The sequence below is a fragment of the Phoenix dactylifera genome, chromosome 1 (assembly GCF_009389715.1).
Source record: "Phoenix dactylifera cultivar Barhee BC4 chromosome 1, palm_55x_up_171113_PBpolish2nd_filt_p, whole genome shotgun sequence".
NCBI lineage: Eukaryota > Viridiplantae > Streptophyta > Magnoliopsida > Arecales > Arecaceae > Phoenix > Phoenix dactylifera.
The window spans coordinates 18,157,530-18,176,377 of record NC_052392.1 but is presented as its reverse complement, the minus strand read 5'-3'; the positions used below and the strand labels follow the sequence as shown (position 1 = coordinate 18,176,377).

Genomic DNA, 18,848 nt, shown 5'->3' with positions numbered 1-18,848 from the left:
CAACTTCTGACTTTCTTTGCCAATTAGATGCTGGAAGGGCTGATGGTCAAATTCTCTAACAGCAAGGCAAGCTTGGATGGTCTGCCATTTTGCAGGCAACTTGTTGTAGCTGTTCGCAGATGGTCTAAGACTCACAGAGTGCCTGAGAAACCGGTGGATTTGTGCCTCCATTTTCTTTTTCTTCTGTCTGTTTGTTTGTTTGCTAGTTTTTGTTTTCTGCTGATTGGGTTCTCAAGTTCTCAGAATTTCATATGACATAGTGGTGGATGAAAGATTGGGGGGTAGATCTCATAGAAATAAAGCAGCTAGGTTATGGGAATGCAAATGCTTACTTCATTATAATAAGGTTGGTAAAACCTTACAAAATTGTTTGTCTGATGTATGGCATGCAGTGGTTTTGAATCTGAAGCATTAAAAAATAAACTCTTATCTGAAATGATGACTATGGTTATTATTGTTGTAACTTTGAATTAGAGATTTTCTTAGGTTCTTTCTTGACTCATGTCTCCACTTTTCTCATTTTATCACAAGATATGAAGTTTGTATTAAGTTGATCTTTTTTATAAGAATTTTAAATTATGATGTTAACCCCTTCATTTTTCCTTTTCCTCTTCTTGTTGAGGATTGCTGGTGCACCCCATTCACTGCACTCTCAAAACTCAAAAGCAAAATGAGCGGAAAAAGTTATAGGAAGAAGAGTGGATTACAAGCTTGAAGTTGTCCAACAATTGCAAGGGGATCTCCCAGTGGGGTACGCTTACATGCACATCCATATTACTAAGCTCTCATGTAAGATGTAACCAGTGTCTTCAAGATGGCTACAAGAATTTGGGATGATAAGATCACCAGAAGCGCTACCCATGGGCTAGGGCTACTCTTTTTCTTTCTTTTTTCTTCTCTCCCTTTGTTTCTATTCACCTGTAATAATTTTTCATTAGTTTAGCTTGATCCTTAATTGAACCCCATCTCTCCTCTCCCTTGCATGTCTTAATGAATGAAAGCCTAGGCAACTCTTGAATGATCTCTACTGTTCAGTAGGCGACCGACTTGCAGCCTTTATTAGATGGAGAGATAGATAACCATACAGGAGAGGAATGAGGGGGATTTTAAGGTCTGACAAAAAGATTGCTCTGAGCCTTGGACCTTGGATCTGTGGTTGGTTTTCTTTCTCAAGCTTAGGGTGAAGCTTTTGGAAGAGCATAGTTGGTTTGAAGGTTCCCCTCTCCTTGGCCCATGCTTCTCTCCCTTTTATCAGATGAAACTTCTCTTCATACTTCTGCTTGGTCTTCTAGTGGCAGTGGTGCTAATATGGTGCTTCTCTCGCTTTCTTCTTTTCTTTCTTCGCACTTGCTTTTGTTCGCCATCTTTTCATAAACAGGAACATGGCATTGTTCTTCGATTTATAAGAAGAGGGGGTGATGATTCGTCAGACAAAGGTTACCGTCACTGTTAAGAGGAAACAACTATTTAAACATCAAAGCAGGCGTGGATGATTTGCTATTCTGCAGGAAACTGTTTGCAGCTATTTTATTTTAGTTACAGAGAATTAGAGACCCAATGATGCTAACAATGCTGGATGAATTTGTGAATCTTAGCCTCCTCTTCCTCTTCTCCCTTTCTACCCTTTCCTGATTTCCAGATTTTAAAGATTTTGTTTTCTAAAACACATTTAATTCATTCATTTTCATGCTTCTGACAATTTGTTCACATGGTTCCTCAGCAATTTATAGCATGTGGACATGTACCAAAAGCAGCTAGGATTCTGGAGACCTAATTTCTCATAATTCATTCTGGTTTACTAACGTTTTGGATTGGTTTGCTTGGTATCAGGGTTTATAACATTTTAGTGGTTTTGTACCTATTCCTGTCCAAGGAAATTTTATCTTGGGTTTTCTTATTTTGTTCCCTTAACTCATCTTTTTTACTTGCATTAATTTTCTTTCTGGGGCACAAAGTTTTTGGTCTTGTTTGGTCTATCCTGGAAGCCTCCAATTCGGTGCATGGGTATGCAACAACGAGGCCCAACAAACTGATTTCTTATTAGTGTCATTATACTAAGTGGCTGGTGGGGTATTGGAGATTTTTCAAGGGTTATTTTACTCTGTTTCTTTGGTTATCTTTTTAAGCTTTCTTTATCAAGGTATTTTGGGAGTTTAACCATAATTTTCTTTGGCATCAATGAAAGGGTGCTCCCCTTTGACTCTCCATTGTTGATTTCCTATTCTATTCAATACCAACTTGTCATTTAGTTTTTTGAGATGCTTTATTTTATATCTATGCAATCTTCTTACTGAACTCGAGGCAGTGAGGTTTTGCTCAATTTTATGCTTTGATGCTACAGACGCCTGAACCATATCCATGTCTACCAAGATGAGGTGCATCATGGCTGCTGCACAAATTTCTATACTTGTTTGGAGTTGATAAGAAAGTTTTCCACTTCGGCCATCCCTGAAATATTCCTTTTCTTCTTGAACATATTAGCTTTCTCGTCTCAGGTATTATCCATTCAAATCAATATTTGTCACATATTCTTCATGGTTATTTTGCACAAGAAATAGATATTCTTATTCTTTTAAAAGTTAAGAACTACTTACTGTAGAAAATAAAGCAGACACTGCTCAGTTTAGTTTTATATTCTGGTTTTCTCAAAGCTACCATTGCAGTCCAATATAGACCCCATAAAATGTCTTGTAAATGGGCAAAATGAGTCTCCCTTCTTACTTTTGCAACTCAAAAGACCGGCCTTTTTTTTCCTTTGTTTTTTCAATGTTGCACTTTTTTTTGTATCTTAACCTCTTGTGAATTTGTATACGTGAAGGCCATTTCCTCCAGAAACTCTTGGAATCATCTTTCTGCTGGTAATCATGGTGGTGGAGTAAAGGGATGCCCCTTCTCCTAAGCTGATGATTATTGATGCGGGACAGATGATTTAAAGGAGAAAATAAGAAGGGGAAAGGAGGAGAGGGGAGTTCTGGAGTCCACCAGATGTCAAAGCAACGATTTTTTTTTTAATCCAAAATATCCTGACTACAACAATAGACATGAGGGTTTCATATATATAGCCCCCCCTATGTAACTACCCATGATTCCCACAAAACATCATATAACTACCCATGATCCCCACAACATAGCTAAATACAGTCATAACAAGTCAACAACTAACAAGGACGAAAATACATAATAAATAAACGAAAAATATATAAGAAAATAAAACTAGGGCAGCCAAAGTGCTATACACGCCGGCGACGCCTATACACATGCTGGAAATGGTGGTCTGTGTCCCCACCAACTCCCCTCAGCTGAGAGGAGTTCGCCTCTGGCGAAACGGATGTCTGGTAATGCTCCAACAGGTCTGAAGCAAGTCGCTGAAGCTCATCTCTGCTAATCCAAGTATCATCTGACGGAGGTCGACCATGCCACCTGACTAGATATCGCTGATAACCACCATTCTATGTACTGACAATCTGATCGTCCAAAATCTGTTCCACTGTGTCTGTGATCTGTGGAGAAATAGGTACAGGAGGCAAGGCAGGAGCAGGAGATATGGTCTCAAAGTTGGATGTGAGGTCAGTGTCAGGCTCATTGAATGGGTCGGTAGGAATAGTTGTCGGACCTCGGTAGGCAACTAAGTCTTCTACATTAAAAACTGGATTAATCCCAAAATCACTTGGAATATCCACCACATATGCATTAGATCCAACCCGTTTCAGAATTTTGTATGGACCCATACTTCGGGCGTGCAATTTCCTAACGGTTCCTGGTGGAAACCGTTCAGGTCTGATTCTGATCATTACATCATCACCCACTCGAAATTCTTGATAACGTCGACGTAAGTCAACGACCATTTTATATCTCGCATTATTGATTTCAATTTTCTTATTAATCTCTTTATGTAAATTTTGCATGTGTTGCGCAAAGGACTCAGCGGTCTCAGAGATTCTATTGTTAGGTGCTACTGGGATAAGATCAACAGGTTTTCGCGGAACATAGCCTAAGACAATTTCGAAAGGACTCAAACCAGAGGTCCTGTTCATAGAGCTATTGTAGGCAAATTCAGCTGTGGATAGGAGAAGATCCCAATTACCCGGGTGGTCACCCACTAAACATCGTAGAAGGTTTCCTAGGCTGCGGTTGACCACCTCAGTTTGCCCATCTGTCTGAGGGTGATAGGCTGTGGAATATTTAAGCTTTGTACCCATGAAATTCCAGAGGGTCTTCCAAAAATAACTAACAAATTTGACATCTCTATCAGTCACTATTGATTTTGGAAGCCCGTGGAGTCTAACGACCTCATCAAAGATGATCCTCGCAACTTTGGAGGCGTCAGAAGTCTTGGAAGTGGGCAGGAAATGTGCCATTTTAGAGATCCGATCCACTACCACGAGAATGGAATCATGCTTACTTCTAGTCTTTGGCAACCCTAGCACGAAATCCATACTAATATCCTGCCAAGGACGATCTGGGACAGGAAGGGGTGTATATAAGCCAGTGTTTTGTTTGTGCTGTTTGGATAGATGACAAGTACGACACTGACTAACAATTTTTGCAACATCCCGTTTTAAACTAGGCCAATAAAATCTTTGTTCGACCATATCAATGGTCTTATTTCTACCAAAATGGCCAGCTATTCCTCCCGCGTGGAGTTCCCAAATAAGAAAATCTCTAATGGATGTTTGAGGGATACACAGCTTGTTTCCTCGGAACAGGAAAGCATCAACCACAAGGTAGTCACTATTGTCCCTGGTGTGACTTTCTAACACACTAGCATAGATCTCAGCGAAGTCGGGACAAGTTGCATAATCGGCAATCATACGATCAAATCCAGTAACCTTTATGCTTACTGACAAAAGTAATGCGACACGTCGGCTTAGGGCATCAGCTGCCTTGTTGTCAATTCCTGCTTTATGACATAACACGAAGGTGTATTCTTGAAGAAATTCAGCCCACTTTCCGTGTCGTGAACTCAATCGTTTCTGAGAATTCAAGTACCTCAAAGCTTCATGATCGGAATATAATACGAACTCTTGAGGTAATAAATAGTGACGCCAGTGACGCAGCGCTTGTACAACTGCATAAAATTCTTTGTCATAGGTGGAATATTTTCGTTTGGCATCATTCAGCTTCTCACTGAAGTATGCGATAGGATGTCTTTCTTGGCTTAAGACTCCACCTATACCTAGACCAGATGCGTCACAAGAGACTTCAAAAACTTTAGTAAAATCTGGAAGACGCATTACCGGAGCTTCAGTCATTCTAGTCTTGATCTCTTGGAATGCCCTTGAGGCCGCAACGGTCCAATGAAATTCACCTTTTCGGATACAATCCGTAATCAGTGCAGTGATTGTACTAAAATTCTTAATGAACCTCCTATAAAAGGTAGCTAGGCCGTGGAAGCTTCGCACCTCAAATAATGTAGTGGGTTCAGGCCATTCAAGAATAGCTTGGACCTTCTGTGGGTCTGCTGAAACACCCTCAGAAGACACAACAAACCCTAAGAAGATTACACGATCAGTCATAAATGAACACTTCTTAAGGTTTGCATATAGACTCTCTTTCCTTAGGAAATTGCAGACCAAACGTAGGTGCTCCAGGTGTTGTTCCTTGTTTTTGCTATATATTAAGATATCATCAAAATAGACTACAAGGAATTTTCATAAAAGGTCTTAATACTTGGGTCATAATTCGCATAAATGTGCTAGGTGCATTTGTCAACCCAAAGGGCATGACTAGCCACTCATATAACCCATCTTTGGTCTTGAAAGCTGTTTTCCATTCATCACCAGGGCGGATACGGATTTGGTGGTAACCACTCTTAAGGTCAATTTTGGAGAAGATAGTGGCACCTGCCATCATGTCAAGCATGTCATCCAATCGTGGTATTGGAAATCGATATTTAATCGTTATCTTATTGATTGCCCTGCTATCCACACACATTCTCCAAGTGCCGTCTTTTTTGGGCGTTAGAAGCGCGGGCACCGCACACGGGCTAAGACTTTCTCGGATGAACCCTTTTCGGAATAGTTCATCAACTTGCCGTTTCAATTCAGCATGTTCAATCGGATTGAGTCTATAATGAGGCAAGTTCGGGAGAGTCGCCCCTGGAACCAAGTCTATGGCGTGCTGAATATCACGCATAGGAGGAAGCTCATCAGGAAGGTCCTCAGGAAAGAGATCCTTAAATTCTTCCAGAACTTGACGAACTTCCTTCGGGAAATCTACTTGAAAATCAGGAACAACTTCTTTGGACACTAACACAATGATTATGGATTCTTGGGCTGCTGCTTTCTCAAATTCCTTAGGACTAATGATGTGAAGGCGCTTTTCAACCTTCACATCCTTCTTTCCAGCAATAGAAGGCCTAGGAGGTAATGGGTTTAGTCGAATTTTCTTTCCTTGGTAAACAAAAGAACAGGAATTGGATTTGCCATAAATGGTTACATCCAAATCATAAAGCCACGGTCTACCAAGGATGATGTGTCCAACGTCCATGGGAATAACATCACACCAGACCTTATCATTATATTCAGAAAAGTTGATTTGGACTAGACAACGCTCAGTAACTGGTATAGCGGTTTTATCCACCCAAGACACATTATAAGGGTTAGGATGAGGCACTGTCTTTAACTGTAGCTTGTTGACAGTTCTTGTGGATACAACATTGACGCTACTCCCACTGTCGATGATAACTTTACAGTTATGTTCACCACATTTGATATAGGTGTGAAATATGGATCGGCGCCTCCAGTCATCATCTTCTTGTTTAGGTTGTGTAAGGACACACCTAACAACGCTTAAAGGAGTGGAACCCTCGAGTGAGCCAGGTTCCTCACCTTCATCGGACTCTTCAGGGTCTATCTCTGGTTCGTGGACCAACTCATTCTCTTCATCATTTCTATCTTCTTCGATGACCAGTGTTTTCTTAGTAGAACATTGACTAGCTCTATGCCCAAAACCAAAACATCTGTAACACTGATCTCGAGAAATTTTGGGTGGTTCACTTAAAATTCCCTTATTCTTTTGATCAATAATTTTTGGGGACTCGGTCGCTTGATTTCTATTATTAGGCTTACTCCAAGTATTAGTTTGACTACCATGGGTGAACTTATAATTGGTCTCCTTAAGATCAAATCGCCTAAAGGTTGTCTTATTAGTATAACGCTCAATGTCTTGGACAAGTTGATAGGCATATTCTAATGAGTTGACCTCACGTAGAATAAGCTCTTTTTGTAGATCATCTCGCAATCCGGACCTAAACCTAGAAAGGGTCAATTCCACACTCTCGCGTGCATCACATCGCATGAAGAACTCATCAAAGCGAGCTATGTACTCAGACACAGGTTTGTTTCCTTGAATCAGTCGTTGCCACTGATCTAACAGGCGACTCTTATAGGATGTTGGGAGATATTTTTCTTTTAACTTCTCCTTCATTTCATCCCATTGTACCACAGGGGGTTGTCTAGCTCTAGCAAGCATATTTTCTATTGTGTTCCAATGCAACTTTGCGGGACCAATGAGCTTCATTTTTGCAAAACGAACTCTGCGATCTTCAGACAGGTTATACCATTCAAAGTAATGGTCCATATCAGCGAGCCAGTCAATGAAGACTTTTGGGTCGAGACGACCATCATAACTTGGTGCATCGATCTTAATACTGCGCATTACATGCTCATCTGGTGTCTCACGTGCTCTTAGATAGTCCCTTTGGTGTTGTGGCCCAAGGCCTCTGGGGCTGGGCGATGTCGGAGGGTGGCGATCTTCGTTTTGGGGAGCGAAGGAAGCGGCGAGGGCGGAGGATGGAGTCGGCAACGGAAGTGGAGGTGGTGGCGCGGGGAAAGAGAGGCTTCGGTGAGATGGGAGGGAGAAGGGTTTTAGTGAGCTGAGAGGGAGAAGAAAATGGGAAGAACTCAAGGGTCGGTGGAGGGTGGAGGAAACGGAGAAGATGAAAAAGAGGGGAAGGGGAGGGTGGCGGTGTGACTGAAGCAGCGGTGCATGCGGTCGCTGAGGTGAGCGGCGTCGGCGAGCGAGAAGGGCCTGGCGGTGGAAGGGAGAGGCGGCTCGGCGGCAGCAACAGGGATCCCACGATCGGCGCCAGCAGCGGTGGTAAGAGCGGCGACAGCGGCGGTGGTGGCGGGCAGCAATGCGTCGACGGCGGCAGTGGTGGCGGAACCCTAGATCTAGGGTTCTTCTCCGTCGAACGACAGGTACAATCTTTCTTTCTTTTTTTTTTTTTTTTTTTTTGGGAACGGATCCGGGTTACTGACCGAAGGTTAACGGGTTTGGAGTCTACCCGTTTACCCACTTGAAACTCTCCAACAGTTTCAAGTGAGCGTGCCGAGATTCACGCCCACGGTTGCTGGCAGTTCCCGGCGGCCGATCGTGCCGAAGTCCACGCTAGCAGTGCAGGTGGATCTCAGTGGTCTGTGGTGGTGGCCGGCGACCGGTCACCTGCTCCGGCACTGGGTTTCTTCGCACTAGAGATGTCTTCCCGTCTCTCTTCGTGTGCGCGGTGGCCGGCAGGCGCTTCGGCGGGTCCGAGGGACAGATCTGAAAGAAGGGCAGCGATGCTCCTCTTCTTTTTGACAGAGGGAGTCACCCGTGGTCCGTCAGCTCGCTCCGGCGTCCGGGGTCGGGTTACCGCGTAGATTTCGTGTGCCCACCGGAATCCTGGGATCCGGCGGTGCTCTGCCATACACTTTGTGGTGCTTCTGTGGAAGAAGAACCGGCTGAGAATGGATGTGGAAGACCAGCTGCAAAGGTTTCTGTTTTTTTTTTTTTGCCGACTGTCTCACTGCAGCCCAGAAAATGGCAGTGAAAGAAAGGGAAGGGAAATAGACAGACAGGATCGGGGCGTTGGCACAGAGGCAAAGCCCAACAGGGCTCTGATACCAAACTGATGCGGGACAGATGATTTAAAGGAGAAAATAAGAAGGGGAAAGGAGGAGAGGGGAGTTCTGGAGTCCACCAGATGTCAGAGCAACGATTTTTTTTTTAATCCAAAATATCCTGACTACAACAATAGACATGAGGGTTTCATATATATAGCCCCCCCTATGTAACTACCCATGATTCCCACAAAACATCATATAACTACCCATGATCCCCACAACATAGCTAAATACAGTCATAACAAGTCAACAACTAACAAGGACGAAAATACATAATAAATAAACGAAAAATACATAAGAAAATAAAACTAGGGCAGCCAAAGTGCTATACACGCCGGCGACGCCTATACACATGCTGGAAACGGTGGTCTGTGTCCCCACCAATTATCCTATAAAGGCTTTTCTTGGTGGTGGAGGTGGTATGTATCTTGCTTTTTTCTTTGATTCTTTCTTACCGGAAAGACAAGGATGATTTGTTCTGGAAGGATAAGGCTTGTTGTTTATTTATGGTTTCTGATGCTTGATCAATTGCGCTATTATTTTTTTGGATCAGCGAGCAATATTATGGTTTTGTGAGGGTGATCTGCATAGTTGCATTGTTTCCATGTAATATAAATATTGCACACTTAGCTACTATATCTATTCTGAAAAGTTTGCAATCTTTCCCCTCAAAACTGGAGCAATTATGATCTTGTTTCATTTTTTTATTTAGTCGACCGGTTGATATACCACTTCCATTTTTCTGAATATATTTTAAAAAGACAGGAGAACTTGGTGAATGAGGATCTATTAAGCAGGCCCCAAATAATTGATAAAAGGCTTGGATGCTAATGGTTAAAATGATTGGGGTTTTCATCATGAAAAATATTTGGTTTAATAAATATCAGTATATGTACATCATACATATATACACATGCATATACACATGAAAAATACATGCATGAATACGTACATGCATAAATATGTATACGTACATGTACATGCATACATACGTATATAGGTGCAGGCAAGGTCCGCCGTACCGGTATCGGTCGGCGTATCGGTGGCGGCCCAGACCGGTACATACCGGTTCCGTACCGGTCCGAACCGGTCCTGTACCGGTTCTTCAACAATAAACTACCGGTACCGGATTCCACGCTGATCCAGTACCGATCTTAGGCCGGACTGGTACGTACCGGCCGGTACGGGCCGGTATGGCAGACCATGGGTGCAGGCAAACACAAAACATCTACAAGTATTCAATGGATGTGATAAGATCTGCAAGGCAGATCTAGTTGATAAGATCTGCAGGACAGATCTCACCGGTGGATTGTTAGGAGAAGAGGGTGGAGAGAAAGAGAACAAGAGAGAGCGTAAGAAAGGAGGAGAGAGAGAGCACGTGAGGAAAAGAGAGGCGTGAGCGGAAGAGAGAGGACGTAGAAAAATTTCGGAATTGTTATCCCTCCATCAATTGAAAACAATTACAACTCTTATAGGGGTCGGGCGCCGCTATGCCAATTAGACTCCTACCTAACTTGAACTCTTATTATAATGGAAAGACAATACGCCTAATTGAGAAAGACAACCAAATAAAAGACAACTAATTGACTAATCCGGCATTAAGGCAATTAAGACTTAATTCCTTCTGAATAAGAAATCTGATGCCTCCTATTGATAGACGTGCACAAATGGAGGTGGCCTAAGTAAGAAGGACAACCAAATAAAAGACAACTAATTGACTAATCCCAAATAAAGGCAATTAAGATCTAATTCCGTCTGAATAAGGAATCCGACGCCTCCTATTATAGACGTGCACAAATGGAGGTAGGTGCAAATCTTGGCGTCTATCATTCCCCTCCCCTTCAAGACGAACGTTGTCCTCAAGGTTCAGATGAGAGAACTGTAACTTGAGCTTGTCATACTCCTCCCAAGTAGCAACTTCTTTGGGTAATCCCATTCACTAAACGAGAGCCTCCTGCACATAGACCCCTTTCTTTTTAACCCAACGAAAATCAGAGATCTCCATTGGCTCCAAAACCAGTTCCCCTTCTGGAGAGAATGTGGGCAACTAAGGAAGCGCTCTACCTGCATCCCCTATTTGCTTCTTGAGCTTTGAGACATGGAAAATTGGGTGGATTCGGAAGTCATCCAGCAGCTTAATCTTGTATGCCACTGATCCAATGCTCTCAATCACCTAGAATGGTCCATAAAAACAAGGCGCCAATTTCTTGTTAGCACAGATCTGTATTGAAGTCTATCGATATGGTTGGAGCTTGAGGTAGACCTAATCCCCAATGCTAAACTCGAGCTCCCGACAAGGCTTGTCCAATTGGACTTTCATCCTGTTATGTGCAATCACCAAATTATCCTTAAGCAGTCGTAGGATTTCATCTCTAGCACGCAACTCTTGATCAACCAATGCTACTGATGTGGAGCTTAGTTCATAGCGGTGCATTGAAGGTGGCCGTCCATAGACTGCCTCGAAAGGAGTCATAAGAAGGTGTTATACCAAAATTCTGCCCAAGGCAACCATCTCACCCACTATTTATGTCGTATGCCTGCAAAACACCTCAGATAAGTCTCCATATACCGGTTCAAGACTTTCATCTGCCCATCGGTTTGGGGATGGTAGGCTGTGCTCGTCTTCAATTTTGTGCCCTATAATCAAAAATACTCCTGGCAAAACTTGCTAATAAATATGGGGTCCCGATCTGACACCATCGAACGAGGTAACTCGTGAAGGGGTACAACCTCACGTAAGAAAATCTTAGCTATTGTCTTTGCCGTGTATGGATGCTTCAAGCGAAGGGAGTGACCATACTTAGTCAATCTATCGACCACAATGAAAATCATGGAGTAACCAGCTAAACACGACAACCCCTTGATGAAATCCATTGAGATATCCTCCCAAACCTGCTCTGGAACTGGTAACGACTGCAGCAAACCAGTAGGGAGCATCGTTTCGTACTTGTTATGCTGACAAATGCCGCATGCACAAATATAATCTTTCACATCCTTCCTCATACCCTGCTAAAAGAAGTTGTTGGCCAGCCTCTTGTACATTCTTAGAATGCCAGAATGTCCCCCAATAGGAGTGTCATGGTACTCATGCAACATGCTTCTCTTTGAACTAAAATTTGGAGGCAACACTAGGCTACCCCGGTACCACAGATCTCCATCAATAAGGGCGAACCGCTAAGAAGGGTCCTCCCTCACCTGAACCTGGCACCAAATCTCATCCAATTGAGGGCTCGCCCTTGCCTCCTCGCGCAAGCTGGCCAACCAATCTGGACGTGGGACAGTGATAGCTATTAGTTTCCCAGCTTCATGTTGACGAGATAGTGCGTCTGCTGCATTATTTTCACGCTCGGGCTGGTCCACAATCTCAAAATCGAACCCCAATAACTTCACCACCCACCTCTATTGGTCCATAGTCGAAATCCGTTGCTCCAATAGATGCTTCAAGCTGTGGTGGTCTATACGAACAACAAACCGGCGCCCGATCAAACAGCTATGCCACTTGTTGACAGCATATACGACAACCATCAGCTCCTTCTTGTAGGTGGATCGCCCTTGACCCCTTTCTGACAATGCCTGACTATAGTAGGGAATGGGTCTGCCCTCCTACATTAGAACCGCCCCAATGCAACTTCCGGATGCATCCGCCTCCACCACAAAGATTTTGGAAAAATCCGAAAGGGATAGCACATATGTAGAAGACATAGCGACCTTGAGATCCTCAAAAGCCTTCTCTACTATGGGTGTCCACTGAAATCCGTTCCTCCGGAGGAGCTTGGTCAGTGGCTCGGCAATCTTTCCATATCCTTGCACAAATTTTCGGTAGTAGCCGGTCAGCCCAAGGAAGCCCCGTAAAGCCCATACATTCTGCGGTCTCGGCCAGTCCACCATGCTCCAGATTTTTTCTAAATCAGCTGCTACCCCCCTGGCGGATATGAGATGCCCAAGGTAGTCAACCTCCCACTGGCCGAAAGTGCACTTCTTCCGATTTGCAAAGAGGCAATGCTCTTGCAAGGTCTGGAAGACATATCGAAGATGGCGCAAGTGGTCCTCCCATGTCCTGCTGTAGACCAAAATACCATCAAAGAAAATAAAAACAAACTTGCGCAGAACATACCTAAAAATGTCGTTCATCAAGGCCTGGAAGGTAGCCGGAGCATTGGTGAGACCAAACGACATCACCAAGAACTCATAGTGACCATCATGGGTGCGGAAAGCTGTCTTTGGTACATCCTCTGGAGCGACCCGAATCTGATGATAACCAGACTTTAAGTCTAGTTTGGTGACTGCCCTGTGAAGATCATCCAGCAGCTCGTCAATCACTGGTATCGGATATTGGTCCTTGACCGTGATGTCGTTCAAGGCCTGATAATCGACACAAAATCGCCATGAACCATCTTTTTTTACGAGCAGGACCGGAGAAGAATATAGACTTGTACTCGGTCGAATGATGTCAGCATCTAGCATCTCCCAGACAATACGTTCAATTTTCGCTTTCTAAATGTGTGGATAACGGTGTGGCCTCACGTTAGCCGGTCCAGCTCCTGGAACAATCTCGATCCGGTGGTCATGCGATTGAGAGGGCGGTAGTCCATGTGGCTCCTCGAACAAGTGGCTGAACTCCTCCAGCAAGGGGTTCATGGGGAATCATGCTCCTCACCGTTCGGGCTCCCTTGCCCAGTATGGCCCACCATCATAATGTACGCATCGGCTCCTGGACATAGGAGTCGTTGGATCGAATGCAGGGTACCCGACAGCACGGATGCCTTTGAATCGCCCTCCAATTGGTACCAGACGTCCTGCACCTCAAACTGCATAGTGAGTTTCTCCCAATCACAAAGGGCCGGTCCCAAACTCCTAAGGCACTAAATGCCGAGGACGATGTCCGACCCTTGGAGACCCAAGGGATACATGTCAACCTGGAATAGGTACCCTTGAATTTGAACGTCCGCAGCCTTGCAGACCTTGTTGCATGCTAAGCGGTTGCCATCAGCCACCATCACTGTGAAAGGCGTCGCGGGTGCGATCTTACAATGAAGCTTCCAAGCCAACCGATAATTCACAAAATTGTGGGTGCTACTGCTATCTATCAAAATCGACACCGGTCGACCCTCTAGCGTCCCAGCTACTCGCATCGTCTAAGGTGAGGTACATCCCGACAAGGCATGAATCGAGATCTTGGGGTGGTCGAGCAGGTCCTGCTCCCCCTCTGCAGTCGTCTCCTCCTGTATCGACACCTCCTCTTCTGTCTCCAATATCAGCAAAAACAACTGCTGAGATTTGCAGACATGTCCTCGTACGAACTTCTCATCACAGTTGTAACATAAGCCTTTCTTTCTACGAGCTTGCATCTGCTCCTAAGTCAGGCGCCTGAGACCAACACCTGTCAGAACCTGCGATGGGGTTGCTGGGGGTGGGAGTCGGCCCGACCCAACGCTCGGGGCCGGTCTGGGTGCTGGCAAGGCCGGCGGTGGCTTCTGCATTAGTGTAGGAAGTAGACCCTGACGAGGTGAGTTGCGTCTCGCCCGAAGGATCTTGTCTTCCTGTAGTCACGCCAAACTCACTGCATGCACCATCATCTTTGGCCGAAAAAGCTTAACCTCCAAACGAATGTCCTTCCAAAGGCCGCCTATAAAACTCTCTAGAAGAGCCCCTTCTGGCCAGCCCTGAACCTGAGAAGCCAGCCACTTGAACTGGTTCTGATAATCTTGCACCGACCCCATTTGTTGTAGTTTGGCGAGAGCCTCATCAAAGTTTTCATATTCAAATGGCCCAAAACGAACATAGAGGGCTTATAGGACCTCGTCATGGAGATGGAAGGAAGCAAATAGTACCTTCTCCATATCTGGGGTGCCTTGGTAACGGGAGAACTGCTCGGCCTTATAGATCCATCCCGTCGGATCTTCACTTGTAAGTTTTGGAAAGTCCACCCGCGCGAGCCGTGGTTGAATTGTTCCACCGTCACCCAACGGAATCCGTCAAGTCGGGCTACGTGGAGACCGAGGAGGCGGACTCTCCCTGTCCTTCAGGAGGAGAGCCACGTTAGATAAAAGGGTCTCTAGGTTGGCATTGATGGATTCAAAAGCATCCGCATGTTGGCGTATGGTCATGTTGACATTGTGGAGCTCGACCTCTACCCTCGACAGGCGATCTTCATCTGTAACTGAGCGCGTGGAAGCTATGCTAGATGCCAATCGGATACTATAGCGAATTGGCTATCGTAGTGAGCCGACTACTACAGCAAATCGGCTACTATAGCTCTTATACCAAGTTGATAAGATCTGCAAGGCAGATCTAGTTGATAAGATCTGCAAGACAGATCTCACTGGTGGATTGTTAGGAGAAGAGGGTGGAGAGAAAGAGAACAAGAGAGAGCGTGAGAAAGGGAGAGAGAGAGAGAGAAAGCACATGAGGAAAAGAGAGGCGTGAGTGAGAGAGAGTACATAGGAAAATTTCGGGATTGTTATCCCTCCAACAATTGAAAATGATTACAACTCTTATAGGGGTCGGGCGCCCCTATGCCAATTAGACTCCTACCTAACTTGGACTCTTATTATAATGGAAAGACAATATGCCTAATTGAGAAAACAACCAAATAGAAGACAACTAATTGACTAATTCGGAATTAAGGCAATCAAGACCTAATTCCATCCGAATAAAAATTCAACGTCTTCTATTTGTAAACATGCACAAATGGAGGTGGCCTAATTGAGAAGGACAACCAAATAAAAGACAATTAATTAACTAATCCCGAATTAAGGCAATTAAGACCTAATTTCGTCTGAATAAGAAATTCAATGCCTCCTATGGTAGATGTGCACAAATGGAGGTGGGCGCAAATTCTGGCGTCTATCAGGATGTCGAAACAATACTAATCGCAGTTTATTGGAGCATTTTTGATTATACTCTCCATTTCAGTTTATATACTTGCAGCCGAGTACTCATGTCCTCTCTTATAACTTATCGTATCTTAGTTCTAATTTTGTCTTTTTTGTTTCTTTTTTGTTTGGATTTTCTACTGCTTAGTTCTTCTGATTTCATTTATATTTCAAATTATTTGGTACTCTACTCTTGCTGAATGCAGAATGAATATTTATGCATTCGCCAAATTTTCTGCTGTCATAGTATTAGTTATAGACATTTCTGTGTCAAGTTTTTTCAGTTGCAGAGAGTTAAAAACATGCAATGCTGGATGAAATGGTGAATATGAGCCTCCTCTTCCTTCCCGTCCCATTTTAACTTCTCTAATTATGGTTAGTTAAAATTGTTTTCAAATATGTTTACTATTTTTAATTCTTCTATTATACTTCTCAAAAAATTTATGGATATGGAGGTGCATGGAGACTCGGAGTATGCAGTTCCATCAACATAAGGATTTCAGGGACCCAAAGTTCTCAAATATACCATTTTGATTGAACATTTAGCGGTTGTTTGCTTGGAATCAGAATTTATAACATGCATGGAATGTGAACCTACTTCATTTTTATATATGCATATTCTCTTCGATTTTATAGTGTTGTTCCCTTTACACTTTTCACTTTTCCTCCCAGTTAACTAGGGTTTTGATCTTCATTGTGCTTTTCTTTTCCTTTTTTTTTTTTTTAATTTTTCCCTTGCTTTGACAGAAGACAACTTGAAAGATCTCCATGCTATTTGCAAACACCAGCTGTATCCAGAGGGCCCATGCAGACCAACTGCTGTATAAACTGGTTTCCCATGCATCTCTTGCCTCATGTGCATTAGGTAGGGTTTGATGGTTCATGCCAAATTGTTAAGGTGTATTTTATTATTGTTATTGTTTTAATGTCCTTTATGCAGGAATTTTGCGATCCTGCATAGAAAACTTCGTGGGCTGCATGCTAAAAGGTCTCCTCCCTTGATGTCTTTATGATGCCTCTTACCTGAATATTCTGCTGTTGCTTTTATATGCTTCTCTGCAGAGGCCATGATTGATTTGCTGGCTCATGTTTTTATGCTTTGACACCCCAATGGCAAACTGTATCCCCTGCTTCTACAAAGTGGAGGTGTATTAAGGGCTACAATATAAATGACCTGCTTCAATTTGATAAGTTACTCTTTCCCTTCCGCTGTTGGTGAAGTATTCCTTCTTGAACATATTAGTATTTGTTTTCAGCAGGAAGTTATCCATGACAGTAAATTATTTGCCACGTATTCTTCATGGCTATTTTGAACAACCAGCAGCCAGTCCGATTCTTTTAAAATTTAAATTTTATGCTTATGTAATATTATTTGCTACTTGAATGGAAAGGGAAGTAGGAAATAAAATAGAAAATCATCAGTCATACTTTGGATGGTCTATTCTTCTGCAAGCAATCATTGCAGCCTGCTAAAAAACTGCAAAAATCTGGATGACTCCTCCTCCCAGACAGTACAACTTTTCTTTTTCAGCCTTGATATTCTTTTCCTTATTTTCTGATATAATTATACATTATTTCGATGGCTTTGGCTTATGAGGTTATTTCTGATATCAGCAGTAGTTTTTTCTTTTCTTTTGACCTATTTCAGTCAGTGAGAGTGCCACCAACTCCAGCACTCAGCAATACAGTAGTATCACCCTACAGATGTGCCCAGGTATGTCATCTCAGAACCAAGTTTGCCTGCTCTTAGGATTTATTTTCTTCCTGACAATCATGTTAATTATATGTTTTAAGTAACTTTACATTGGTGATTGACTATTCTAAGGATCGACCAGTCATCATTTCACCAAACAAAAGATGATGTAGTGCTTTTTTTGTTTGGTTAAATTTGACAAAGTCGTTGTATTATAGTTGGATGTGGTCCAGCTCCATTAATCATGCTCTCAGTATCTAGTCTCCAAAAGGCAGGGGAGGCCTGGTCATGGTGAGGCATCTATAGGCAGTCCACGGGTGGAGCTACCCGCCTGCTTCAGCTTGAATCTTACTCAGATATCCAAGTACTTTCAAAACCACTAGAAGGCTGATAATGATGCTTCGAGCTAGTTAGTTTATCTGGGAACATGGCCGCCTAGTAGCTTGGTGCAGGGTGAAGTTTTTATCTTGTGGCATTACTAACATGTTGCAGAGTTGTGGACAACAGGAACAACGGTGAAATGATCTTTATTGCCTACAGCATGAAGGACTATATTGGTGCCAATCCAGACACAACTAGATTGGTGTCAACCAAAGCATGAGCCTCTTAAGAGTCCTCAAAAAGAGTCAGGGTTATATGAGATCACTGCGATGCTCTTGCAGAGAACAGTAGAGACATCTGACGCAGAACGGAAGGTTTCACGGATGCTCTTCCTGTGTAAGGGATATTTTATATAATATTTTATAAGAACATCAAAGAAAAGGGGGAAAGTTCTCAAAACTCAGTCAATCCTTATGAAACTGTTTAGTGCATAATAATTGCTTGGAGTGAAGACCATCTGCCTTGGGTGCAACTTTGGTTTTGCTCAACATGATTGGTAGATTTGGATCAAGGTTTGTAAATTTGGATCGAGCTCGAGCTCGAAAATTTCAACTCAATCTTTAAGAAGGGTTAGGCTAGAGTTGAATTTAAATCCAATAGCACCCTGACCCCAAATTGACCCGAATTGGACATGCTTAATCAAATCCAACTTAGTATAGTAATAAATAAATAATATATTTATGAATCCAATTTATATTTATGATTTATGTAAGTTATTTGTGTATTATGGAAATCTATAAAAAAGGACATCTGAGTGTAAGAAGTTCCTACAAGTGCTCGTTTGGGATGATCAGATGTATGTAGTCTTACCTCTATATACAGGGAGATTATTTTTGTATTTCGAACCTATGATATATAAGTCATAATAGAGCAATCTTATCGTTGCACCAAGGACTACTTTTTATAGTCGAATTATGAATGTTTGTACTGTCAGTTTTGATAAAAATGTGGCCCAACCGTTTCTGATCTATCTGACTTAGCCTAATCCAAATTTAGTTTAAACTGGTGTTCTGT

General features: G+C 43.1%; 1 long non-coding RNA gene across 18 annotated transcripts in view; it reads left to right on the top strand.

The window, feature by feature from the left end:
• Positions 1 to 18,306, top strand: part of LOC120111500 — a 28,179-nt gene extending 9,873 nt beyond the window's left edge. For 13 of the 18 annotated variants that reach the window (XR_005512660.1, XR_005512656.1, XR_005512669.1 and 10 more), the window contains 5 exons: positions 623 to 751; positions 2,342 to 2,495; positions 16,036 to 16,135; positions 16,508 to 16,625; positions 16,701 to 17,357. This is a non-coding gene — a long non-coding RNA (uncharacterized LOC120111500). Of the gene's footprint in view, positions 1 to 622; positions 752 to 2,341; positions 2,496 to 16,035; positions 16,136 to 16,507; positions 16,626 to 16,700 lie in introns of all 18 variants that reach the window. The other 5 variants (XR_005512666.1, XR_005512651.1, XR_005512652.1 and 2 more) reach the window with 5 other exon arrangements.
• The last annotated feature ends 542 nt before the right edge of the window (positions 18,307 to 18,848 follow it).